Source organism: Stenella coeruleoalba, assembly GCF_951394435.1.
Source record: "Stenella coeruleoalba genome assembly, chromosome: 6".
Lineage (NCBI taxonomy): Eukaryota > Metazoa > Chordata > Mammalia > Artiodactyla > Delphinidae > Stenella > Stenella coeruleoalba.
Window position 1 is genome coordinate 120,186,215 of NC_137151.1, and position 27,229 is coordinate 120,213,443.

The 27,229-nt window shown below is 39.7% G+C and overlaps 1 protein-coding gene and 1 long non-coding RNA gene across 2 annotated transcripts in view; one reads left to right on the forward strand and one right to left on the reverse strand.

Annotated features, from left to right (window-relative positions):
- Nucleotides 1-2,086: 2,086 nt before the first annotated feature.
- On the reverse strand, nucleotides 2,087-17,801 carry LOC307188185. The gene is made up of 4 exons (XR_013828822.1): nucleotides 17,504-17,801; nucleotides 12,972-13,020; nucleotides 8,520-8,583; nucleotides 2,087-2,302 (listed from the first exon to the last, which is right to left on the reverse strand). It is a non-coding gene; the product is annotated as an uncharacterized lncRNA (long non-coding RNA).
- Nucleotides 17,802-17,915: 114 nt separating this feature from the next.
- Nucleotides 17,916-27,229, forward strand: part of DIS3L2 (DIS3 like 3'-5' exoribonuclease 2) — a 374,099-nt gene continuing 364,785 nt past the window's right edge. The window contains exon 1 of the mRNA XM_079923917.1: nucleotides 17,916-17,978. The gene's annotated coding sequence lies outside the window, so the exon portion shown is untranslated. The remainder of the gene's footprint in view (nucleotides 17,979-27,229) is intronic.

Consider the following 27,229-nt stretch of genomic DNA (forward strand, 5'->3'; position numbering starts at 1 on the left):
AGGGGGTTGACTTCCCATAGTCACAGTTCTCCGAGTGGGCCTCAAACATGGTAATGTTTAAAAAATTATGAAAGTTCTTTATTATATTCTAACTTTTGAAAAATGAAAATAGTTTTTCTTTTTCCTGATTCATAGGTAACCTGTGCTGCATCACCAAGTTCACGTGTCAAGATTTTTCACGTCAAGGTAAGGTTGACCAGAAAATTCTTGAAATCTTTTTTTGTGTCCATTCCCTGAATCAGTCCGAAGAAATAAAGTATTACATGATCATTATAACACAGACAATATAAATGGTGAAAATGGATGTGTAAGCCACCACTCCGAAACAGGCACTGCTTACATTTCAGTTTGTACCCTTCCACATATTTTTCTGTGTATATATGTGTATGTACACATAAAGATGCAGATATTTTAATAATAAAATGCTTTTGAACCATAACACTGTTTTGTCGCCTCTTTTTCCACTTAACCACAATTCTTGAGCACGTTCTACGTGGCTGGTCCTGTCCTGAGCACTTGGATTGACTCATGTAATTCTCCTATCCTCTTAATTCCACGTAAATATATATAGGTGTATGTCATCATCTTCTATGGCATTTTAATGTATGGAGGTCTCAGTTTACTTAGTCACTTTCTTAGTGTTGGATTTGTACGTCGTTTCCATATTTTTACCATTATAGATGCAAGAATATGACCACAGATGAGCTTAGATCTTGCAGTATATTGTGATTATCTTAACGGGGCCAGAGAATCAGACCCCAACCCAGTAGGCTGGAGGAAATACCCAGGTGCAGGGGCAGGAAGTGAAGAATGGGGAGGGTGGTGGAAAGATATCCTCTCTCTGAAGCTGATGGTTGGGTCAGTGGGGCCTGGCTTTGCTGTAAGGAGAGGCCGGGGCCAGCTCTGGAGAGGGGTGATGACTGCCCTTGGCCAAATGGAAGCAGGGGCTTCCAGTGAGTGACCCTGGCCTGGGGCTGGGCCTGCAGTGGCTGTTACGTTGCTGTCTGTGCCGTGCTGTCAGTCCAGTCACCGGCAACTTTAGGCAGCCTGGCCTTTGCTCTGCTGGGGAAATTAGGAGGAGCCAGTCCTATGTTCTGGATTACGCAGTCAAAGGAAACTGTGTCCCTTCCCTCAAGGCCAGATCGGGGTAACGGGAGTGTTACTAGGTCAAAAAACATCCATTTAAAAAGGTTTCTGATACATATTGACCAACTTCTCTCCAAAAAGTTGTATATACTTACACCCTTCCCACCAGCAGTGTGAAAAGCCCTTTTCAGAACTCTCCCCAACACTGGGTGTTACAATCTTTTGCACCTTTGTTCATCTGGTGGTTAAGGATAGACCATCCCAGGAGTTTTGCTGTGGTGGTGGCAAGTGTGGTTTTCTTTTTCCTTTCTTCTTCTTTAAATCTTCCCTCGGCTACAGGTAACGTTGAACATCCTCTCATGAAGTCACTGGCCATTTGCAAAGTTTGGTCAATTTCCACTTCATATCCATTGCTCATTTTCCTACTGGAGTATTCTTTTACTCCTAACTGACTTGTAATGGCTTTTTATATATCAGGAACATTATGCCTTTGCTTCTCACATGTCAAAATGCTGTTTCTCAGTTTCTGCATTGACTTTTAAATACATGTGAATACCATATGGAAGTCTCAGATTTTTATATAGTCAAATCCATCATATTTTTTAAATGGTTTCTAGCTTTGGTGTCATTTTTAGAAAGGTCTATCTTTTCACCTCCCAAGATTAAATAAACATCACTCTTTTCCCTAGTACTTTTATGGAGTTTTGTATGTGTTGGTTTATGTGTACGTTTTTACTTCTAACCCATCTGGAATTTATTAAGGTGTGAGGTAGGGATCCAGCTTTATTTTTTAATATGGAAAATTTTAATGCAGGTGTTACCAATCGCCTACTACAATCATTTAAAAATTCCAAATAAAACATAAAACATCTAACTTTAGACAATTATTATTTCTTGATGAAACCTCCAGGCTAGTGTTATTTACAGAACACACTGCTAGACCCAGTAATTAAAATTTTTGAATTCCTTTATTAAGTTGTTTAGCTACAAGCCTGTCATCAGTTGAGAAAACTTTGTCCAGAAAGCATGATGTTTTAAAATTACTGACGTTTAGCCATCTCTTCCTGGCAGTACTTAGGTAGCAGCTCTCACCATTTACTAAGTCCATACTAACTCATGGCAGTCAGTCCACGTCACAGGAGGATGTGTAACTTTTCACTTTCTCTAGTGCAGTATTCTGTGGGTCGCAGTTGGGAGCGGTGAGCATCCAGCTTCTCTAAAAGAGACATCAAGTCATTAAAGTACAACTTAAAGACAAAGGAGGGCAGAATCCAACCGTTTTACTCCGCTTGAGATTATATCTGATCAATGTCTCTGTAACCAAAACAGCCTGGTCTGGGGACTTGCGGGTTAAGGAGCAAACTCCAGATCTGTGTGAGGAACTGGGCTCCTCTCTGAGCAACTGGGTTTAGATTCTGCCCCTGGAGCCGAAGCCAAGGAGACAGCATTAGTGAAGGGTGACAAACAATCGTATGCACCTGAAATCTCTTCACGGAGTGATGAAGAATACGAGAGGGCTCAGAGTGGCCAATTCACAGAGAACCTGACTGCTCACAGCGGTCCAACTTTGGGTCACAGTGTACATTTGCTCTGCAACACTGACATGCAAGAAATGCTACATTTTTGGGACTTCCCTGGTGGTGCAGTGGTTAAGAATCTGCCTGCCAATGAAGGGGACACAGGCTCGAGCCCTGGTCTGGGAAGATCCCACATGCCGTGGAGCAACTAAGCCTGTGCACCACAACTACTGAGCCTGCGCTCTAGAGCGCACGAGCCACAACTACTGAGCCCGTGCGCCACAACTACTAAGTCTGTGCTCTAGAGCCCATGCTCCACAACAAGAGAAACCACTGCAATGAGAAGCCCACGCACCACAATGAAGAGTAGCGCCCACTCGCCACAACTAGAGAAAGCCCACGCGCAGCATCGAAGACCCAACACAGCCAAAAATAAATAAATAAATTATAAAAAAAGAGGGAAGTTAAAAAAAAAAAAGAAATGGTACATTTTTCTATTTTTCTAATGTGACTCAATCTTCAGTTATTCTACTGATAGGATGGTCTATTTCATCATTTTTACGAGTCACTTGTCTGCCCAAGCATCCTGGGGTGAGGGGCATTGGAGTCAGGTTCACGGCAACTCAGAGGGTTTAACTGGGAGAATTTAGTGAGGGGACTATTCACGATAAAGGGATTAATAGGGGATAGTGACGGAGAGCTGGAACATGAAAGAGGGGCCTTTCAATAGTACTTGTAACCAGAGAAAGCAGTCACTGCCAGAACATGGCCGAGCAGGGCAGAGAATGAAGAGAATGGATTTGGGAGGTGAGACGGTAAGTGGAGAACAACCAGCACGAGGACTTACAGGAGTCCTGAAAGCAACCCCCAGCCTGAGGTCACACTGGGGTTTCTGTGCCCCAGTGTAGGGAATTGAGTCTTCCCAGGCAGGAGCTCACTCCCATCTCTGGTCATCCAAGCCTGCTGGCACCACGGGTGGGACCAGGGGGGTTGGTTGTGTGTGAACAGGAAAGGCTGTGCTGCCTTGGGCTGCTGGTGCTTTCCCTGGACACCCTGGCAACATGGAGAGGCAGCCTCTCCCTTCCCTTCTCATCTAAGGACCCCCGTGGGAGTGTTAATCTCCAAGGTGGCAGCAGAGGTGGCAGAAATCAGGCACTAGTATAGGGACTTTGTTTCAGAGGCACTGCTGGGGCTCTCCCTGTGGCTGGAGCTGCAGTTGCACCGTGACCAGGAGAGCCAGGGACCTCGGGCGTTTGGGCTACAGGGCTGGAGGCACCAAAGCTAGTGAGTGAGGCTGAGGATGGGAGTGGAGATGGGTGGGGCCCTGAAGTGGTTAAGTCTTTTGTCCCTGAGGGACTGTCGGGATTTCTGCTTCCCCAGCAGGCAGCTGGAGGAGCTCCAGGAGGACAGATTCAGGGACATATCCAAGCACTACAGGAGGACCTGACATATTAGGGGAGGTTTCACCTACGAATCAACTGGCCTTCCTGCTGGCAAGGCAGGGAGGTCCCAAAGCCAGGGTAATGTGGGCATGAATGTACGTGTGATCTTACTTGTCTGCCAAGCAGGCGAAGCCTATGGCTTTCCCATTACGTTGGTTTTGGTATGGTGAAAAATAATTGATGCTTCTTAGGGAAATAGGAATGGATTCATGAAGTCCATAAACTTACCTCCATAACATTGAAATTGAACAAAACCTGGAGATGTAATTGCCTTTTGAAAATTCACCTTATCTGGCGGAGAGCTTTGAGTTTAGCTAATCACAAGAAACCTCCTTTTTATGATATTGTCCCTATGAAAAACAGAGCTTCTCTCCAAATTTTTTATTGTAAGTCAATGCCTTGGACAAGTTTACATCCCTGGAAAGGATAAATTCACTTGACATTTTGAAAAGTGTTCCAGACGCAAAAAATCTTCTCATTCTTCAGTGACTCTAACACGAAATTATAGAAATATTACAGGCATACACCTCAGAGATACTGTGGGTTTGGTTCCAGAGCACTATAATAAAGTGAATATTGTAATAAAGCTAGTCAAATGAATTTTTTGATTTCCCAGTGCACATAAAAGTTATGTTTATTCTATACTGTATTCTATTAACTGTGCAATAGCATTATTTCTAATAAAATGTATATACCTTAATTTTAAAATAGTTTAATGCTAAAAAATGCTAAGCGTCATCTGAGCCTTCAGTGAGTTATAGTAGTGACATCAAAGATCACTGAACACAGACCCCTATAATACAACAATAATGAAAAAGTTAGTGATATTGTGACACCAAAATGTGGCAGAGAAACACGAAGTTAGCAAATGCTATTGGAAAAATGGTGCCAATAGACTTGCTTGGTGCAGGGTTGCCACAAAACTTTAATTTGTAAAAAATGCAGTATCTGTGAAGCACAATAAAGTGAGGCCTAATAAAGTGAGGTGTGCTTGTATGTACTTTTTAATTTTGACACATTATACTTTAAAAAATTATATTTTTATTCTTTCTGGAATTTATTTGGGTTTAAAGTGAAGAATACAACTATTTTTCCCCAAATGGGTAGCCAGTTGTCTCAATACGATTTATTGAGTTTTGTAGCATAATCATTAAGTTTTTCTCCCACCAGTTTAAACTTTTACTGTTCTCATGCTGAATTCTCATACATACTTATGTAAAGTTTTGGACTCTGTTTTATTGCTTTGCCTGCTTACTCCTGACCATATTGTTTTATTCACTGTGGTTTAAAAATATGTTCTAATATCTAGTAGGGCCTATCAGTCCCAAGATGCTCTTCTTTTTCAGGAAATTCTTTATTCTTCTTCTATATTTATCTTCCAGAAGAACTTTAGAAAAATTTACCCAAGTCCACCAAATATCCTGCTATGATTTTATGGCATTTTCTTGAATTTACATATAAACTTAAGGCAATTTAACATCTTTTCAATATTTAGTTTTCCTATCCAGGGACAAGTTGTGCTTTTCCATTTTCCATAGCTTTAAAGTTTTCTCATATAGGTCTTACACATCTTTATTAAGTTATTCTTGATTTTTTTATAGTTTTTGTGGCCATAACAAATGGGATTTAAAAAACAATGTTTTCTTGCTGTGGATTTTAAAAATTATGTTTTATTATCAGTTATTGCTGACATAAATAAAACTATTAATGTTTACGTGTTAATTTAAAATTTGGACTAATAACTAAATATTCTTATTGTATTAATAGTTTTTCACTATTTTCTTGGTATTTTTTTGGTTGTTTTTTTGGAGGGTTGATATATGGTCATACCTTTTTTTTTAATATTTAAAATTTTATTTTATTTATTTTTTTACACAGCAGGTTCTTATTAGTCATCAATGTTATACACATCAGTGTATATATGTCAATCCCAATCGCCCAATTCATCACACCACCACACCACCACCACCCTGCAATATCTTGACGTATAATGATAATATAGTCTCCTGTTTTCCAATTCTTATTATTGGGTTTAGTGAAGTGATCATTTACAGGAAATATAAAAGTGGCCCCATACAAAATACATTTTAAAAAATAAAAATAAAATACCCTCCTATATGACAATAATAACCCATCAGCAAATACATCTAAAAAGCCCAATAATAATAGCCATATCAAAAATTAAACATAATTTAATGTTATGGGATATGAAGGAACACTGGACTACATGGAGAGTTGTATCACGTGTCCCCATGAGAGATTTAGTATAATAAAGATGTTAATTCTGCCCTAAGTTCTGCATAAGTTTAACATGATTCCAAACAAAATCTCAGTATCTTTGTGATTGCTGAAAAATTGATTCCAAATTTTCTCAGGAACCATAAATTTATGAAAATAATCAAAAAGTTTTTTAAGAAGAAAAGTCTTAAGGCATAAATGTCCTCCTAGATACAAAAGTGTGTTATAAATTCTAATGAAGGATGTGTTACTGGTAAAGGACTAGATGGGTTGAAAAAAATAGAACAGGGGGTTCTGAGATGGACCAAATTTATAGAGGCAGGTCTCAACTATCTGGATCGGACAAATAGATTTAAAGCAATAATAATAGTGCATTGCTAAAAATTCCCATATATGAACTGGATAAAACAGGCACATATAAAGAAGGCATCTGTTATACCGAACAGCCAGGTAACCATGGATACCTCCTGCTGCTGCCCCGGTGACTCCCTGCTCACCTCGCCAGTCTTACCGGTCACAGCACCTGGCTGTGAAGATGGACCCTTTGGGGCTCCCCCACAGCCAGTTGCAAGAGAAAGATCTAAAGATCTAAAGACTTAGATCCTGGGAGGCCTTTCTGGGGATGTACTGGGTACACGAGGCCATGGGATTTTCAGCTGAGATTTCACTAAGAACCCAGTTCTGGGTGGAGCTAGTCCAGCTCCTCTGATCCAGATAAAGTGTATCTATACTGTGCCTGGAGAGAAGGGAGGTAGGGTGGGCCCTCTGGGGCCTGGCTGCCTACACCTCCAGACATTGGGCTGGTGGGGAGACCTAGCTGGGGGTGGGGGGAAAGCTCTCAGCTTCCTCCAGAGGATGACTGGTATGGAGACAACCTGGTCACCTCACAGGTAGCAGTTCCCTTGTGCAGAAGAAACCAAAGGCAGGAATGGAGGGAGAGACTGGCCTCCAGGCTGCAACTCCCCCAAACGCACCAGCTTCCCTGCCTTGGTCTCTTCCAAGAAGCCCTCCATCTTCCGAAGGTGCCCCTCCCCAGAGTGTGTTTCCTTAGTGTGTTCAGTGACACAGTGAGAACACTTTGTTAAAAAATAAACCCACTGGCAATTCCCTGGCGGTCCAGTGGTTAGGACTCGGCAATTTCACTGCCAGGGCCCGGGTTCAATCCCTGGTTGGGGAGCTAAGATCCTGCAAGCTGAGAGGTACAGCCAGAAAATAAATAAATTAATAAATAAAATAAACCCACGTCTGGATATGGGTATTTTCAGACTAAAAACTTGCTCTTCTCTGCAGACAGATGGCATAGCTGGTAGGGAAGATATTGACCAGTATTTTCAAACAGAGTTCAGTGACTGTTTTTCTTCAAGAAGAACAAAACTATGACACCTGAATAAGGTGAGTGAGTTCATTGTCTATCTTTTCTCCCCATGGTTGAACACATGCCATCCATAATGTTGAGACAAAAGTGCAAAGGTTTTTACAGCATCTGACAAGATAACACTGGTGAATGTGATGTTTGAGGATTTAGTTAAAAATCCTCATGGAAAGTATGAGGCAGTGGAAAGCCCCAGGCTTCCACCTCATGGCTGTCTGCAGGGCCTGGCCCTGTGGGCAGACCTCCTTGCAGTGGGAGGAGAGAACATGAAAGATTCTAGGTTGGCAGCCACAAAAATTGCCTGATCCAAAGCGGGGGAAACAAGAAGGGGGAACTAAGATGCAGACCTAAGAGGGGTGCTTGACCAGAGCTCTTGAGGACATGAAATCTGGCTTCACAGTGGTATGCACAGCACCCAGGCTTCTGCCAGTTACCTTATATATATCCGCTCAATGATGCATGAGATGATTATCTTTATCCTCATTTCACAGATGAGGAAACTGAGACTTGACCAAGTGGTCTGCCCAAGGCCATGGCTGTCGGTGGTGGAGATGGGATTCAAATCTCTCTGAACACTGTACCTGGTTGTCTTCACACAGAGCAGGCACCATGAAAATGTCAATTGGATGGACGGATGGATGGATGATAGATATTGGGATGGAGGAAACTGGTAACAGACAGGGGAACTGGGTGCTGTTGGACAGGGATGGGGGGAGATTTATTCACTGGCTACTCTTTGGTATCTCTTGAATTTTGCACTAGATGAATGTATTACTTTGCAAAATAAATACAGAAAAATAACAAGGGTTTATATCTCCCAAGCAGAATAAAAGGCCGCTTTTGAAAGATTAAGAATCAGCTTACCTTCAGTTTTCATTTTTTTCCAAAATATTCTAATCAGCAAGATGCCCTGGGTGCTGTTCCGTTCCTGTAAATTAAAAATAAATGAGACAGGGACTTCCCTGGTGGCGCAGTGGTTAAGAATCTGCCTGCCAATGCAGGGGACACGGGTTCGATCCCTGGTCCGGGAAGATCCCACATGCCGTGGAGCAGCTAAGCCTGTGCGCCACAACTACTGAGGCTGTGCTCTAGAGCCCGTGAGCCACAACTACTGAGCCCACGTGCTGCAACTGCTGAAGCCCGCGTGCCTACAGCCCATGCTCCACAACAAGAGGAGCCACTGCAATAAGAAGCCTGTGCACCGCAGCAAAGAGTAGCCCCACCCCGCTCGCCGCAACCGGAGAGAGCCCACACACAGCAAAGAGGACCCAACACAGCTAAAAATAAATAAATTAAATAAATAAATTAAAAAAATAAATAAATGAGAAAAAATGGACAGGAAACTGTTTATAGCAAGAATGACAGAAAATGGTTAATATTACACTTTAATAAGAGATTTTACAAGTTACTTGGATTGAAGGTCTTAATAGAGAATTGGATGAAGTCATGAAAAAAATATACTCAGAAGAAAATACATTTATAGCATCCAAGATAAGCCTCTAATAAGTAAAAATTAAATTGTTTATTATAACAAGTATTGGAAATAACCTATGAATCTAACAATATGCTGTAATTCTAGTCAAATAACTAATGGAAAATTCATGTGGGATATTACACATTTATTTAAATTGATGCTATAGAATTGTATTTGTTGACATGTTATGTGAATATTTTCAAGTTTTTGAAGTGAAAGAGTAACAAAACAATGTTAAAGTATATTCTACTGGAGGACTCACTTTTCAATTTCAAAACTTACTACAAAGCTACAGTAATCATGAAAATGTGGCACTGGTATAAAAGTAGACAAATCAATGGAATAGAATTGAGAGTCCAGAAATAAACCCATATATCTACGGTTAATTGATTTTGACAAGGATGCTAAGATCACTAAATGGGAAAAGAATAGTGTTTTGAAGATTGGGACAACTGGCTAACCACATTCCAAAGAGTGAAGTTAGACCCCTACCTCACACCACATACAAAAATTTATTCAAAATGGATCAAAGATCTAAACGTAAGTGCTAAAAGTATAAAACTCTCATAAGAAAACATAGGTATACATCTTCATGACCTTGTATCAGGCAACAGTTTCTTAGATATGATACGTAAAGGACTAGCAACCGAAGGAAAAATAGATAATTTGGACTTCACCAAGCTTAAAACTTTTTTCATCAAAGGACATTATTAAGATAGTGAAAAGACAACACACCAAATGAGAGAAAATATTTGTAAATCATTTATTTGATAAGAGCCTAGAATCCAGAATACATAAAGAATTCTTACAACCCAGCAATAAAAAGACAAATAACCCAAGTAAAAAAATGAGCAAAGGACTTGAATGGAAATTTCTCCGAAGAAGATATGCATATGGTCAATAAATATCATCACTAGCCATTAGGGAAATGCAAATTAAAACTACAATAAGATGCCACTTTACTAGATACTACTCCACTAGAATGGCTATATTTAAAAAATGGAAAATAACAAATGTTGTCAAAGTTGTGGAGAAATTGGAGCCCTCATACATTGTTGGTGGAAATGTAAAATGGCACTGTTATGATATGACCCAGCACATATGACCAGGCACTTTTACAACTATATATATACCTAAAAGAATTGAAAACATATGTTCATGCAAAAACTTGTACTTGAATGTTCATAGCAGCATTATTCACAATAGCCAAAAAGTGGAAAGAACCCAAAAGACCAGCAACTGATGAACAGATAAACAAAATGTGACATATATGTTATATATATGAATATTATTTAACCATAAAAAGGAATGAATTAGTGACTCACGTTACAACGTGGATGAATCTTGAAAACATTATGCTAAGACAAAGAAGCCAGTCATAAGGGGTCATGTATTGTATGATTCCTTTTATATAAAATGTCCAGAATAGGGAAATCCATAGAAACAGAAAGTAGATTGGTGATTGCCTAGGGCTGGAAGGATGGGAGGGAAATGGGGAGTGCTAATGGTATGGGATTTCTTTATGGTGTGGTGAAAATGTTTTAAAATTTATTGTGGTGATGACTGTACAACATTGTGACTATACTATAAACCACTAAATTGTGTACTTTAAAATGGTGAATTTTATGTTATGTGAATTATACTTCAGTTTAAAAATTTTTTAAAAGTATATTCCAATCCAAATCCAAATGTATGCCTACCTACCCATGTATGTATGTCTGTATGTATATATGTATGTACTACGTATCCAACTACCTACCAATCTACAATCTATCTAACTTTAGGTAGTGCAACTACTCATAAATTTTTAGTTACTTCTTCATGTGAACATTTATAATTTGTATAACAAAGAAAAAAATAAAAGAAAACCCTAAAATAAACATGGAAAATACTAAGATACAATTTGTAAAAGAAGGGATGTAAAAGAGTTGCACAGTATACAACTCTGCAACATAAGAATATGGTACCAGTAATAGAATAAAATGAAAATACATGTGCAAAAGTGGTAAAATTATGTATGAGGCAAAAACTTTAAAACTTTTTTGTATTGTAATCTTTATCTTTACAGGTAGGCAGGAAGTGGACGTATTTGCCTTACAAAATGAATTGAATTTTTGTTTATTTACTTGCTGTTGAAAATGTTAATGACAACAATATCAAGTCTAGGTGCTTTTTTCAAAAAATTCACTCAGTCATTCTACAAATCTTCATTGAATAGGTTTTCTATATTTCTTATGAACCTTCCCTTTTGCTAATCTTTTCCTGTTGTTCTGAATTTTCTTCTTGTGTTGGTTTTATTCAAAATTGTTAATTCCTTTTAATTTTAAAATTTATTTGATTTTAGCTTTGAATCGTATTTCCTAATAACTGAAACATTTTTATGTTTATATAGTCTTTAGATTTTTGTTTCTCTTGTATTTTCTTGGGTATTTAATTTGCTATACTAGCAGTCTGTAAATATTATATTAGTTCATTTTTAATCTGTTTTGCATATTAAGCAGATATTCTCTTATCTAATTAATTTATTTGATTTCATATTTGTTACTGTTCCTTTTAAAATTTGTTATATCTTTAAAAAAAATTTAGGTGTAGATTTAGTTGATAATTTTTCCCTTTTTCTTGTTACCATAAGCATGAAAGATACCAGAGTTCCTTCAATACAGCTTTAACTGTGTACCCGTATCTCTTTTTTGTTTGTCTTTAACATACCATCCCCATATTTGGTGTGGCCTTTCCAACTTAATCGTTCCATCACAGAACTTTCTTCTATTCTTGCCTGGTCATGTGCATATAGGTGATGTACTGGCTTTCTCTCCAATTTTATCATATGGAAGTCTGGGGAAGTATGTGTAAAATCTTTGCTTTGCTATTGTGAATACCTTTAGCTTCAAAATTGCAATTAATTTTTGTGAAAGCTTAATGTACATTTGAGAAAGCTCTCTATTTCTCAATTTTCCCTTTTTGGATCAGTTCCTTTAATCACCCTTTTGTAGAAGAGAAACGGAGGCCCCTGAGGTGTAGGGACTTGCTGACAATCCCTCAGTGGGGCTGGGTTAGAGCCTGTGTTTGGGGCCAATGAATGGAGTATTGTGGAGAGTTTATGCCAGCAAGCTCCAACAGCACCCTTCTTTGCTGGTGCCCCATTCTGTGGAAAAGCTAAAGAGCAGGACTGCCTTAGGCCAAACAGATTGTTTTGTTGGCACTTTCCCTGCAGCCTTCCTGCTGCACACAGCATTATACTAGCCTGCTGTCCTTGGGCTTTTCTTTGGCTTTGCCTGAAGAAGGGGTTCTTTCCTAGGATGCTAGCTTCTCATGTAAACAGTCCTCCAGTGGGTCCTGCCACTGGTGTTCAGGGCATGCCCAGATATGCAGGAATCCTGGGATGAACGTAACTTATTCAGTCAAGCTGGGACCTACTATTCTTGCTTTTGTGTAAGCATGATTTATCTGAGCCAGGCTTTTAAATTATTCTATCTCCCTTTTCTTTAAAAAACAAGATTCATAGGTGTGGATTTTGTCTTTTTAATCCAGTCTATGATTCTGTTTTTTAAATAGGAGAATTTAGTCCATTTACACATAATCTTATAATTGTTCTAAATGTGTTACTCTGTATTCTTCTCAGTTAATAAAATTCTTTGTTTTCTCTTTAATATAGGATTTCTATTGGACGCTGTGTTTTCTGATTCATTTAAGTGAGATCAAATGTAACAATTTCCTAGTGTTTTACTATATTTTCATTTATCCAACAAAAAGCAGACTGCACACATTTCTTTATATCTGTTCTAATTCAAAACTGTTCTTTCTTATAAATAGATTCTGAATTATTTTTGTCATTCTCTTACCTTCTTCAAGTCCTCCTAGGTCAAATCCTCTTGGTCTGATTTTGGCATTCTGAAAAGTTAAATATTTAAAAATACAGTTATCACATTTAACGGCAACTATACGTTATATCATTGTTCTTCAGACTAGGGTATGCATATCTGTGGAGATGGGCTATACAGTGCATAAAATTATCAGTTCTCCCTTCATTGAAATTTTGCTACCCTCCCCTCCAATAAGAGCACGTGTGTGTGCATGTGTGCACACACACACACACACACACACACACACACACACACAGCCCCTAAGGAAGGTGTATACCTGAGTAGCCATAATTCTACTGGGTGATTCTGTTTCCCTTGCTTAGCTGATTGGCTCCAGCAGACCCTTAACCCAATTCATAGGCTGGCCCTGAGCCAATCAATCAGATGTTTTCTCTCTAGAACTCTAGAATGCAGAGACCCAATCAGGGTTGGGCGTTGGAAAAGGAGAAACAGACTCTTCACTGAAATTATTCCCCACCCCCACCCCATACATGAGTCCTTGGAGGAGTACTGATATCTGAAAACAAATATTGAGGTTTGGTTAAGAAGAGAAAGTGCCAAAGAGAACTTTGGTAGGCTACAGAGTCTGCGCCGAGAGGAAGAATAAAAGTTGCTTCTGTCAGTTAGGACCATCATCTACAAGATACTTGGTTATTTTATACTCCTAAGAGTGACTACTGTATAGGATAACTTCTTGTTAAACAATATTAGCAAACACATGTATTTACTATGTGCCAGGCACTGTTCTAGGTGCTTTACATATATTGACTCATTTAAATCTCACAGAAACCTTATGAGATGCTATCATAATCACCCACATTCTATAGGTGAGGAGAACGGAGACCCAGAGAGGTTGAGTAACTTGCCCAAGGTCACACTGTGGGTAACTGGAGGAGTTGGATTTGAACCCAGCAGTTTGGTTCCCCACGTCTTAAGTGCTACGCCACATTGCTGCTGTATTGGAGCTGCAATTTGAGAGCGGCTTTTCTGTTATTCTAGTTTCATATGAGGCTGGTATCTGGCAGGAGACAAGGCACAGAAGAAAAGTAAAATTCTGTCCTATAAAGACCTCCCTCTGGAGTAAATTCTCCAACAAAACAAAGTATAAGCATTCTGGATTTGGTGAATTAAATATGATCCTTTGTTTTCTCATTTAAAGTGTAATAATTGTTAGATAACATTTGCAGTTGCTGAGCTATATGTATACTTCAAGTTAAAAACCAGAAAAATATGCAAGATGGAAGATCAGAGAAATAAAAATTAAAATAAGACGATAAGAGAGTATAAAAATTAAGACAAATTTAAAGCTAAGGATGTGGAAATAAAAATTTAGAAAAAATAGCATTGTAAGTGAGAGAATTTTCTAAAATTCACATTTAAAGTAGCATATGTTAAATAAAAAAGAAACAAAAGGGCAAAGAACTAGAAAAAAATTTTAAATTAAACCGAAAACAGTTAAGACTAATATGTTGATGGAATCCTGATACAATAAAGATTAAAAATATTTAAAAAGATGAAAATTTAAATAAGAGCAAGTAGATAAAAGAGAAATCAAGGTAAAGGCTAACACCTATGAGGCAAAAAAGTGGGAATATTCTAGAAGGATTTGTTTTTTAAAAGTTAGGATAAAAATAATACTATGAAGATAGAAGGATGAGAGAAATGTAATTTTTAAAACTAAGTTTAAGATTCCTAGTTGGAAATAGTGGTCTGGGTGGGTCTAGTTGCTGCAGTTGAAGAGGCCAAGAACAATTGATATGGTGTTGATGAGACATATTTTCTGCTCACCCACAGCCCTCTCAGCCCACAGTACTCTGCCTGCACAGGTATGGGCTTTATAATGCACCCAACGTCTGATCTAGGGCCTTCCAAAGTCACACCCCCAGGCCAGCAAGCACTCTTTCACTTGAGTTGTTGGAATTTGTTCAATTCTACCTTAGGTTTTTCTTTAACCTATTTAATAGTCCTTTCATTATGTTGTACTTCCTTTAAGGCAAAATTAGCATGTGAAAGGCAATCAAAACATGTTGTTGAATGAATTTATTTCATCTTATCTCCTTGAAGTTTTTGTGCTGTTTGGTCATTACACTGTTCACACACACACACACTGCCTTTATCACCTTGCTTCATCTTTGAGGTTGTAATACTTCTTACTGAACCCGATTTGCTTGGTTATCTGCTCTTTTCACCGTAACTGGTGGCAGTGGAATTGGGTGGGGGGAATGACACAGTCTACAGGACTTGTTCTTGGACTGGGCTGTTTAGGGTGAGAGTGTGGTGATGGGGGACAGTGGAGTCAAGGGTGACTCCTGGGTGTCTGGCTTTGTGACTGGGTGGATGTTAGTACCCAGGAAGCTCAAGTTGGAGATGGTGGTGGTTAGGAATCAGCGTTGGTATGGAAAGCTCTGGGGCAACCAAAACTTAGATTTCAGACACAGTTCCTCCTAATGCCAAAATGGAATTCTCCTGGAGGCAGCAGGTGGCTCAATTCCTATAAGAACAGGGCATGGTAACTCCGGTCCTCCACTCATATCTTGGGTTTTGGGGGCATTCCTCAGTCATTAATTGGCATCCGTCATCCAGAGACCAGTCAGACAAAGCACATCACCTGGAAACTTCCATGCCCATACCACCCTTGAAGTACAGAGTTCACCCACAATTCCCCGCAGTTCTCTAAGAATATGCCCTTCATAGCAATGATAAATTTCTATTTCTTGAGGCACCATTGAAATGTCCCAGAAGCCTAGCCAAGGTGAGCCTAATGCATCACCTTGGCCCTTCAGCAGAACACAGTTCTTTAGAATATTTGCTACATTCAAGGCTGCCAGGAGAACGTGGGGTAGGCTTTATCTGTTATACTTCATGTATCTGGGGTTTCCTTTTTCTAGGTTACAAGTTAATTTTGTCCCTTCTGTTCCCAAAACAGTTAACTTTCCTTTACCAAATTGTAATCATTTTCTGGTCCTGCCTTGTTGATGTTACTCCTAGGCCCCTTTGGCTGATATGCCGGGCGTTCTAAACTCTTCAGCCACACATTTTGAATTTCATGGTTCCCTTCCATGGATGTATGGTCACATCCATTGTGGATGGATTTATTAGGCTCTCAGAGAAGAAAAATATTTCTCTTTTGGGGGGAGCTTATTGTAATACTTGTGATAATGGAAATGGACTGGAATTATGGAGATATGCTTGTGGGGCAAGCCTCTCATCCCAACTCACTCCAGCATGTGCCGCGGTTATCCTTTGGCCCATGTGAGGAAGTGTAGGGCCCACTTCACTTAGAGGACACGGGGATATGTCCACCTAGCCCTGCAGTGTTCACACTGGCTGACACTGCACTTTCTGCCAGCAGTCCAATCTCAGTGGGATCTCTCTGTTCAATTTATGTACAAAAATTGTCCTTCCTCTTCTATTCCTGTTTCTAACTATTTTTGGCTTTATCTCCCATTTCTGGCCCTGAAAGCCCAGCTACTATGTTTTCAATCCTTTGTCCTTTTCTTCTTCTGGATCTTCCCATCTCTGGCTCTATTGGGCTCTCTCCCATCCATTGAATTCCTGGACCTCTACCACCCTCTGCTTCCTGTCCTTGCTGAGTTTCTTCCACTCTTTACAGTTTGAATAGACAAGTTTTGCCTACATCACAGTTTTGCTGAGGGTTTGGAAGGGACCTGTGTGAACATTAAAAACCAGAGGCCCATGGGTTCTTTTATTCTTTAGGCAAACATTGACTGAGGCCTTTGAATGTGGCAGGCACTGTAGATGCAAGGTTAAATAACAAATATTTTCCACCTTCAAGGAGATTGGTTATTAGTTGAGGAATCCTGAAATTTGCAAGTACTGTGACAGTGCTTTTGAAAACATTAAGGCATTCAGGAACAATTTAGTGTATCTCTTTCCCTTGTTTCAACAAGGAAAATATGGTGGTAGACTCCTTCACTATACAGATTCAAGCCACTGACAACTTTGACAACCTAATCCTGAATCTTGATTTTTCTATGGTCACCACCGGGCTCTGGATCCCCATGGCATTTTACACTGGTGATCACCTCCTTACTGAAATTCTTCTGCTGTCTCCTCAGCAGCCTTTCAAACAAACATTCTGCCTGCTCTTTGGGTGTTCCTCTTCCTTAGTTCACAGCTACCATATTGATGTTTTCTAGGTTCCATCCTTAACCATTCTCTCCTCTCTACACACTTCCCTGGGCAGGGCGTACAGACCTTTCAGTGGGTTTCTCAGTCGAGCCTACAGTCTTCCCTGGAACACTCTTCCCTACACTTTTAACTTGGTTGAGGTCTCCACCATCAGCTTTTCCCCACCTGAGCCTGGGTAGGCCTCCAGGGCAGGCTCCCCTAGCTTCCTTCACTTGCGCATCCCAATACTATATGCAGGATACTGCCTGCCTGCCCTCCCACCTAGCCTATCCGTTCGGAGGGCAGGACCATGCCTGGGTTGCCCCCCTCAGTATCCCGGGGCCAGCCCTGCACCTAGCCCTGAGCAGGTGCTCACTAACCAGGTGTGGAGAAAATCCAAGGATGAGTAAAACCTTGTCACAGGAGAGGACCGGCGTGGCTACACCCATAAGCTAGAAGTTTGGGGCAGGCGTCGCCGGCTGGGTGAGAGGCGGCCCGGCGGGTCACAGCACTGAGGATTGGGGCTGGGGGCATTCAGGAGCAGGGGCGGGAGGGCTCCCGCCAGCGGCTGGCCCCTGAGCAGGGGACCGGGCAGCAACAGCCATCGGTTACAGCCAGTCGTCTCCGCGAGGCCAGGCCATAGCAGTTGGGAGTGCCCTCCGCCTTGCCCTGCCCTGCTCCGGCCGCCGCAGCGCAAGTACAACAGACCACCGCCTCCGCCGCGCACTCACCCCGCGCCTCGCTTTTGGCCCCCCCCGGCCACCGTTGCCTCCATAACTCTGCGACCGTGACCCGGAAGAGCATTCTCCTTAGCAACTGCGGGACGGCGGCGGCGCTTGCCTCCCGGGAGACAAGGTGAGGCCTCCCCGTCCCCTCCTCGCGCGCCCCACCTCGATCCCTCCCCAGGAGCGACCCCGGGTCTGGCCTTCGAGGCCTCCGTATCGCTTCGGGGGGCACCTGCGCCGGCGGCCCCGGGCGAGTGCCCTCTGCCTCTGGAATCGCTCCCCGGCCCTGGCGTCGCCCCTGCCCACCCCACGCTCCTAGCCCACCCGGTCTCCCAGGCCCGTCTCCTCGCCCCCGAGCCCCGCCGGCCGTCCCTTGTAGCCTAGTATGGGGTCCTGGGAGGAGAAGCAGAGTTAAACAGGGCCTATTGCTGTAGAGAGAACGCTTCCCGAGGTTCGGGTCACCTGTGGACGCGTTCTTATGGGTCCGGATACAGATGTTTGGGGTTGACAGGGATGGGGCGCCTTAGGATCCTTGAACAGCAGCCACTTTATTGTAATACTTGGTGTTTGCCTGCCGCTTGGCGCTTTACAAACTGGTATACTTTATTTGCTTCGTTGATCGTGGAGATTCATTTAATCCAGCGTTTTGAACTGATCCTTTAACTGGGAATTAGCTTTCCAGTTTTTAGTGCGTTTAGTATTTTGTAAGTTGGATTTTGTGTCAACAGAAGGAGCTCTCCTTGGGACTGAGTAGGTTTGGGAAGAATTTCAAGTGAAATTTGCTACGTTGACGAAGTAGGGGCAGGTGTTGTTAATATCTTTGATTTACATTTGAAAACAGGTTCAACGCAATTCTGTTAAAATCCCAGCAGGCTTTTTTTCCCCCAGAAATTGACAAAGTAAAATTTATATGAAAATACAAGAGACTGAAAACCTCCCTTAACTGAGTTTGAAGAAGTGGGACTAAGGAAACTCTAAGCCTTATTTGAACATTGTTGGATAACTACATTATAATTAATCCAATGACAGTGGAGCTAAAACTGAGACATATGAACAGTTTTCGAAAATGACATTATATGGGACTAAAATATAGGAGTTTATGTATCAAAATCCATTATTCAAAACAGTATAATTTCATTTCAGCTCAATAAGTATTTATTAAGTACTTACAGTGCTCAGCAATTGCTTAGAGACATAGAAGAGCCAGAGAAATTTATACAGGCATCTGAATTGATTTTTTCTGTAAGAGTTGAATAGGGATTTTAGGCTCAATTGCTTTGGGCATCCTCCAAAGACTCATTTGTGAAGATGCACAAACTCTTAAGCAGACATTCTGTGATATTTTATTGCTTTCTTACAGGTTTGGTGCCCATTTATTCACTTATTCAACAAGTATTTGAGTGCTTACTTGGTACTAGGCACTGTGTTTAGCATTGGAAATTAGGGAGAGTGAATTCATGCATGACCCTGTCCTCAGCGGATGCAATCAGATTAATCACATGAATGTAAAACTGCAACTGTGACAAGTATTTGAGTTAGGGAAGTCACAGAAGTGACATTTGAACTGAGATCTGAAGGATGCACAGGAAGGGAAGAGTGATCCAGTCGGAAAAAACAGCAAGGGCAAAAAGACCCTGTGATGGCAGGGTTCATGGAGAGGACTGGGGACTTAAGATACAGATCTGTGTATCTCTCAGGAAGGGTGTAGAAGAATCTAGTGAGAGAGGGGGTTGGAGAGGTGGGCCAGAGGGTGCTGGGCCTTGTAAGCAGGTTGAAGAGTTTATCTTTGGAGTAAAGAGAAACCTCTGTACAGTTTTACTTAGAGACTTAGGCTAGATTGTGGGTGGGGATGACACAGTTAGATTGTGTTTGACTAGCCTGCTTTGTATCTTCTACTATTGCTTAGTGTTTGCATTGTCTTCTCTTTCTTCGTTTTCTCAACATGCTCCTTCAGCTTTATTGCCGTTGAGGGAGACTCCATGTACCATTAGCAACGCACATCTACTTTTTTTTTAATTGGGAAAAAAGGAATTTTAGGGATTAGAATTGGACATTAGAAGTCGAGTTGAAATATTTTTGCATTAGTGTGACTGCTAGGAGACTAATTTCTGTGACTCTTTTTAATTGTGGTTAAAAAATACATAGTATAAAATTTACCCTCTTAACCATTTTTTAAGTGTGCAGTTAACTATATTTACATTGTTGTGTAACATCGCTAGGAGTTTTTCATCTTGCGAAACTAAATTCTGTACAACGGCCTATTTCTCCTTCCCACCGACTCCTGGCAACCACCCTTCTACTTTTTATTTTCATGATTTTGACTACTCTAGATATCTCATATAAGTGAAATCATACAAGGTGTGTCCGTCCATTTGTACTTTCATACTCCTTCTCTGCAATATCCTTCCTTCTCCCATCAGTCAATTCAAATCCTACCAATTCTTTAAGGCCCAGTTCCTCTCCCTTGTCTTTCAACTTGAATTAATAGATCCAGAGTGGAAGAGGCCTTAGAAATTATCCTGTCTTATTCTAGGCGAGAAAATAGAGTCCTGTAGAAGTTTCAGTGATTAGCCCAAGGACAGACATCTTAGTGAGTTGGGGCAGAGTTGGGACTAGAGCTCTGGTCTTTCACCTTCTGGGTGGGTGCCTTTACTGCTTCAGTCTGCTTACATGTTGTGATTTTGTGCTTTATTCGTTAGTTAGACCAGAAGTACCACTGAGGCGCAGAAACTGATTTCCACATCCCCATTCCAATATGTTGAGGCATATTTGATGCCTAGGAAGTATTAGTTGACTAATTGATTGTCTTTAGGACTTTCATTGCCTAGAAGGTGACTCTGCATAAAATTTTGAACTTCATTGATTCAGATCCTTGATTATATTAATCAAATTTACATTGGTCCTTCTGCAGTTGAATGATTCTTTCACTTTTGCCATCAGAGTTGAGATTCTCACTTTTTCCTGTCTTTATTGCATGTATTTGCCCATGGCATATATACTTGGGTTCCCCTGCACATTTTGATGAGGAAGCCATCAGAAATGAAAAAGAACACATTAAACTTTTTAGGTTAGCTGATTTATTTTGAGGCAAAGGTTTATGTTTATTTGTGAGTTTTATTACTGCTAAATGGTTTTGAAAGAGTCATATTTGTACTACATTTTATAGTGTTCATCTCACAATGCTTACAGACTAGTTGATTTTAGGTATTGGACTGGAAATTATTTTGAGGTGGCTCAGTATTTTAAGTACAAAAAAAGTATAACAAAGTGTTTTCTGGTGTGAGGAAGATTTGTAAATTTTTATTTTCAGTTTCCCCATTTATTCCAGACTTTGATTTTCTGTAATGTTGACCAGCCTTATAGGATCAGCCTTATAGGATACAGTTTTTAGAGTATCCTTTTACTGTAACCTTCAAAAAGTTTTTTGTTTTATCTGGGGAGTTTCTGTGGGAAATGAATTCATTTTCATTCAAGTACTACTAAGCACACGTTCAAATCAAAGTGTGGGCCTGCAGTAGTTCTGTAAATCCCTCTGCGGTCCGGCTATTAGTGCCATTATTGGTGACGTGAGAGAAACTCAGCCAGAATTCTTGTTATCTTTATTAGACTGAGGGTGGTGGAACTGCACAAGATGCTTGTTTGTGTCATGTAACAGGAGGTAGAAGGATTTGACAGTAAGAACTTTTCAGATAGCATTTTATTTGGAAGCATAGAAAGAACTTGATACCCCAGAGTTGCAATTATGTGATTAACTCTCGTGTTGATGCTAGATTTAGTCAAGTTTAGTCAGCCATTAGTCTAAAAAAACTTCTTTCCCAATTTTTAAAAATTGTGATAAAATACACATAATATAGAATTTACCATCGTAACCATTTTTTGGTGCACAGTGCAGTGGTATTAAATACATTCATAGTGTTTTGCGATCATCACCACCATTCATCTCCAAAAACTGAAACTCTATACCCATGAAACCACCATTCTTCCCAGCCTCTGGCAACTACTAGTTTGCTTTCTGTCTCTGTGATTTTGACTACTGTAATTACCTCATATAAGTGGAATCACACAGTATTTGCCTTTTTGTGCATAATGTTCTCAAGGTTCATCCATGTTGTAGCATATGTCAGAATTTCTTTTAAGGCTTGTATGTATATACCACATTTTGCTTATCCATTGATCCATTGATGGACACTTAGGTTGTTTCCACGTTTATCTGTTGTGAATAATGCAGCTAATGGACATGAGTGTGCAGCCCAACTACTTCTGATTCTTTCTTAAAACCCAGTAATAGCTGCCTCTTGGATGCACTAGTGGTGGCAGACAAGAGATAGTGTTCCCACTAGTAGGAAGGGACTTTCATGTTACACAAAGCACAGTGAAAATGTCTGATGAAATTAGCTGGAGATAAGGGCTAATGAAGAGGTACCTTGCCCTCAGAAAATGCCTTCTAATTAGAAAGTTAAGAGGAAGGGGATTATCATTTATGGAGCCCCTCCTATGTGTTGAGTAATTCACATGTATTATGTCATTAAATATCAGTTGTTGTCCATTGAGAAAGAGGATTCAACTCTTTTACTGGGGAGAATATAGAGGCTCAGGAAGTTTACTTAGGTCATAAGGCAGTAAGTGTTAGAACTAAAGTATGGACCCATGTCTGTCTGATTCCAAAGTCCATATTCCTTCCACCACAACACATTGTGCTACTTCTCTAAATCAGGTTCTGATTTCAGCATGAGTGCTACGTATGAGAACATCGACATCAGTTCTAGAGGAACCATAAGGAAAAGGGCAAGTAATGAAGTAGACTGATACAGTAGGGAGTTACCTGTTCCCTGTGGTTTAAAAAATCCTTCAAATGAAGGACAGTAATTGTTGGGAGTATTTGATAGACTTGAGAGCTTGGGTACCTAAACCAGGAGGAGGCAGGGAGTTATGTAATGCTAATTGAGTAACTTTGCCCTTTAGATTCCTCTGAGGCTTCCTTTAATGAAATTGGATTGTTTCTATCTCCCATTAGGATTTGATGAGGAAGAGGTTTGTAGTGATTGTCTAGGTGCTGAGGGATTTGGAGAGAAGCCCCAAACATTTCTGTTTAACTTCACCTCATTTAGAGAGCGTTTCTCTACATGGGAAATAGTTGCTCCTTTCCCTCTTTGTCTTGGTCAGCTTTAGTTAGTTTTAGAGGATTGAATGTGAAACTGTAGCAGCAGTTATATGAGGGAGGAGATAACAGCACATGGTTATTTTTGTTTTAATTGTACTTAAAATCAACAATTTACATGGTTTGTTATTCTTTTTAGTTATTTTATGTTTTTTAAATGAAAACATATTTGAATTGTTCATAGATCTTTTGCTCCAATAAGACATTTGTTTTCTTTATGATTTACTGAATTTTGCCAGTTCAAATCAGTCTTAATAGTTTGGAAGTAAGGATGCCCTATAAATTTTATGACTAAAATATACATTATTAATAGGGAATACTTTTAATGATTGAATTAGGAACCAACTTGTATTGTGAAGCATTATTAGTTATTGGTTAAGACCATATATATATATATATTTTTTGCGGTACGCGGACGTCTCACTGTTGTGGCCTCCCCTGTTGCGGAGCACAGACACCGCACGCTCAGGCTCAGCGGCCATGGCTCACGGGCCCAGCCACTCTGCGGCATGTGGGATCTTCCCGGACCGGGGCACGAACCCGTGTCCCCTGCATCGGCAGGTGGACTCTCAACCACTTTGCCACCAGGGAAGCCCCAAGACCATATTTTTTAAAAGCTGGATAATTGAGGTGTTGTCAACTTACTATAAATTGTATGTATTAAAAGTATACAATTTATTAAGTTTTGATATATGTATATACTCAAGAGACTATTATCACAAACAAGATAGTGAACATATCCATCACCCTCAAAGCTTTCATTACATCCCTGGCTCCTTGACCCCCATGCCAGACAACCACTGATCTTTCTGTAATTATATATTAATTTTATTTCGTAGAATTTCCTGGAATTTTATATAACTGGAATCATATAGTATATAGTTATGCTTCTTTTACTCAGCATAATTATTTTGATATTTATCCTTTTTTTTAATGTATCAGTAGTTGATTCCTCTTTAATGCTGAGTAATATGATTCCTTTGAATGGACGTACCGAAGTTTATTAATACATTCACCTGTTGATGGGTGTATTGGTTGTTTCTAATTTTTAGTTGGTAACAAATGAAGTTGCTATGAAAATTTGTGTACGAGCCTTTGTGTGGATGTATACTGTTATTTCTCTTGGTTAAATACCTAGAAGTAGAATGGCTAGATCATATGGTAGGTATATGCTTAACTTTTAAAGCAACTGTCAAAGTTTTGGAAAGTGGGTGTACTATTTTGCATTCCCACCAGCAAAGTATAAGAGGTCCAGTTCCTCCTCATCCTTGCCAACACTTGGTATGGTCAGTCTTTTTAACTTTAGACTTTCTTATAGATGTATATTGGTACCTCATTAGGATTTTATTTTATTTTTAACATTTATTTTATTTTTTTTGGCTGCACCATGAGGCATGAGGGATTTTAGCGAGCCTGCACCCCCTGCAGTAGAAGCGTGGAGTCTTAACCACTGGACCGCCAGGGAAGTCCCCTGATTTTAAATTGTATTTCCCTAAGGAAGTGATGCTCTTCATCTTTTCATGAACTTGTTTGCTATCCATATAACTTCTTTGGTGAAATGTCTGTTCAGATGTTTTGTCCATTTTTCATTGGGTGTGTTTCCTTATCACTGAATTTTAGAAGTTCTTTGTATATTCTGGATGTATATCCTTTTTCAGGCATAGGATTTGCAAATATTTTCTCCTAGTCTCTTTTTATTCTCTTAATGATGACTTTTGAAGAGCAGTTCTTAATTTTGATGATGTCCAACTTACAATTTTTTCTTTTATGGATTGTGCTTTTCTTGCTTTATCTAAAAAATCTTTGCCTAAGTTAATATCACAATGATATTCTCCTGTGTTCTGGAAGTTTTACTTGTAAATCTATGATCCACTTCGAGTAAATTTTTATATATAGTGCAAGGTATGGATCAAAGTTCATTTTTTAAATATATGGAATTCAAAAAAAAATAAACGGAATCCAGTTTTTTTAGAACCATTTGTTGAAAAGACTGTATTCCTTCACTTAATTCCCTTGTGCCTAGGTTATACCTAGGTTGAAAATCTATACATATTTTTGGTTCTATTTCTGGACTCTCTGTTTCATTGATCTATTTGTAGATATTGATGCCAGTACTACACTGATTTGATTCCTATAGTTTTATAAAAAGACTTGAAGTCAGATAGTGTAAATCCTTCAACTTTGATGTTCTTTTTCCAGACTTTGGCTCTTTGAGGTCCTTTTCATTTCTGTGTTAATTTTAGAATCAGCTTGTCAGCTTTTCAAAAAAGTCCGCTTGAGAATTTGATTCAAATTTTATTGAACCTATAGATGATTTGGGGAGAATGCCATCTTAACATCTTCCAACCCATGAACATTTATTTAGGTTTTCTTTTCTTTCTCTCAGCAATATTTTGTAGTGTTCACTGCACATATCTTGTACATCTTTTGTCACAGTTAGCCCTATGTATTTTATATTTTTGATGCTATTGAAATGATGGTTTTTAAAATTTTATATCTTTGACTGTTGCTAGTATATAGAAATATGATTGATTTTTGTACATTGGCTCTTTGTTAACCTGGCTATGCTTATTTCTTCTAGCAGCTTTTTAAATAGATTTCATTGGATTTGCTACATAACGATTATGTCATCTGTGAAAACAATTTTACTTCTTCCATTTTTTTAATATATTTATTTATTTTTGGCTGTGTTGGGTCTTCATTGCTGTGTGCGGGCTTTCTCTAGTTGCGGTGAGCGGGGGCTCCTCTTTGTTCTGTGGCTTCTCTTGTTGCGGAGCGTGGGCTCTAGGCATGTGGACTTCAGTAGTTGTGGCACATGGGCTCAGTAGTTGTGGCTAGAGGGCTCTAGAGCACAGGCTCAGTAAATGTGGTGCATGGGCTTAGTTGCTCTGCGGCATGTGGGATCTTCCCAGTCCAGGGATCGAACCCGTGTCCCCTGCATTGGTAGGCGGATTCTTAACCCCTGCACCACCAGGGAAGTCCCTACTTCTTACTTTTTAATCTTTAACTTTTTATTTTTTCTTATTGTACTGGCTTCAGTTCCCAGTACAATGTTAAATAGAAGTGGTGGAAGTAGACATATTTGTCTTATTCCTGATCTTAGGAAGAAAGCATTTAGTCTTTCACCATTAAGTGTGATGATAGCTGTAGGCTTTTGGTATATTTTCTTTGTCAGTGAAGAAGTTTCCTTCTATTCCTAGTTTGCTGAGAGCTTGTTTTTTTTTTTTTTTTAATCAGAAACAAATGTTGGATTTAGTCAAATGCTTTTTCCGAGTCTACTGGAAATGGTTTAATATAGTCAATTACATTGACTTTCAAATATTAGAACTAACCTTGCATTCTCTAGATAAACCCTACTTGGTCCTGATGTGTTATTATTTTTATATGTCATTGGAATTTCTTTCTTTTTTTTAAATTTTTTTATTTTTTTAAGTGTTCTCTCTTTTTTTTTTTACATCTTTATTGGAGTATAATTGCTTTACAATGGTGTGCTAGTTTCTGCTTTATAACAAAGTGAATCAGTTATACATATACATATGTTCCCATATCTCTTCCCTCTTGCGTCTCCCTCCCTCCCACTCTCCCTATCCCACCCCTCCAGGCGGTCACAAAGCACCGAGCTGATCTCCCTGTGCCATGCAGCTGCTTCCCACTAGCTATCTACCTTACGTTTGGTAGTGTATATATGTCCATGCCTCTCTCTCGCTTTGTCACAGTTTACCCTTCCCCCTCCCCATATCCTCAAGTCCATTCTCTAGTAGGTCTGTGTCTTTATTGGAATTTATTTCTTGAAATTTATTAAAAATTTTCCATCTGTGATTATGACAGATACTGGTTTGGGATGATTTTTCTTGTAATATCTTTGTTTTTGTTTTTGGTATCAGAGTAGTGCTGGCAACCTTCAATGAATTGGGAAGTATTTCCTTTCCTTTAATTTTCCGGAATAGTTTGTATAGAGTTGGTATTTCTTCCTTAAATGTATTAAGTACATACACATTTAGAATTGTTATTTGCTCTTGATGAATTAACCCCTTTAATGTTATGAAATGATCTTTAGCCACAGTAATGTTCTGTGCTCTGAAACCTACATTGACTGATATTAATGAAGCCATTCCGGCTTTCCTTTTGTTAGTGTTAGCATGGTATATCTTTTCCATACGTTTACTTTTAACTTATTTGTGTCATATTTGAAGTGTTTCTGTAGGCAGCATATTGTTGAGTGT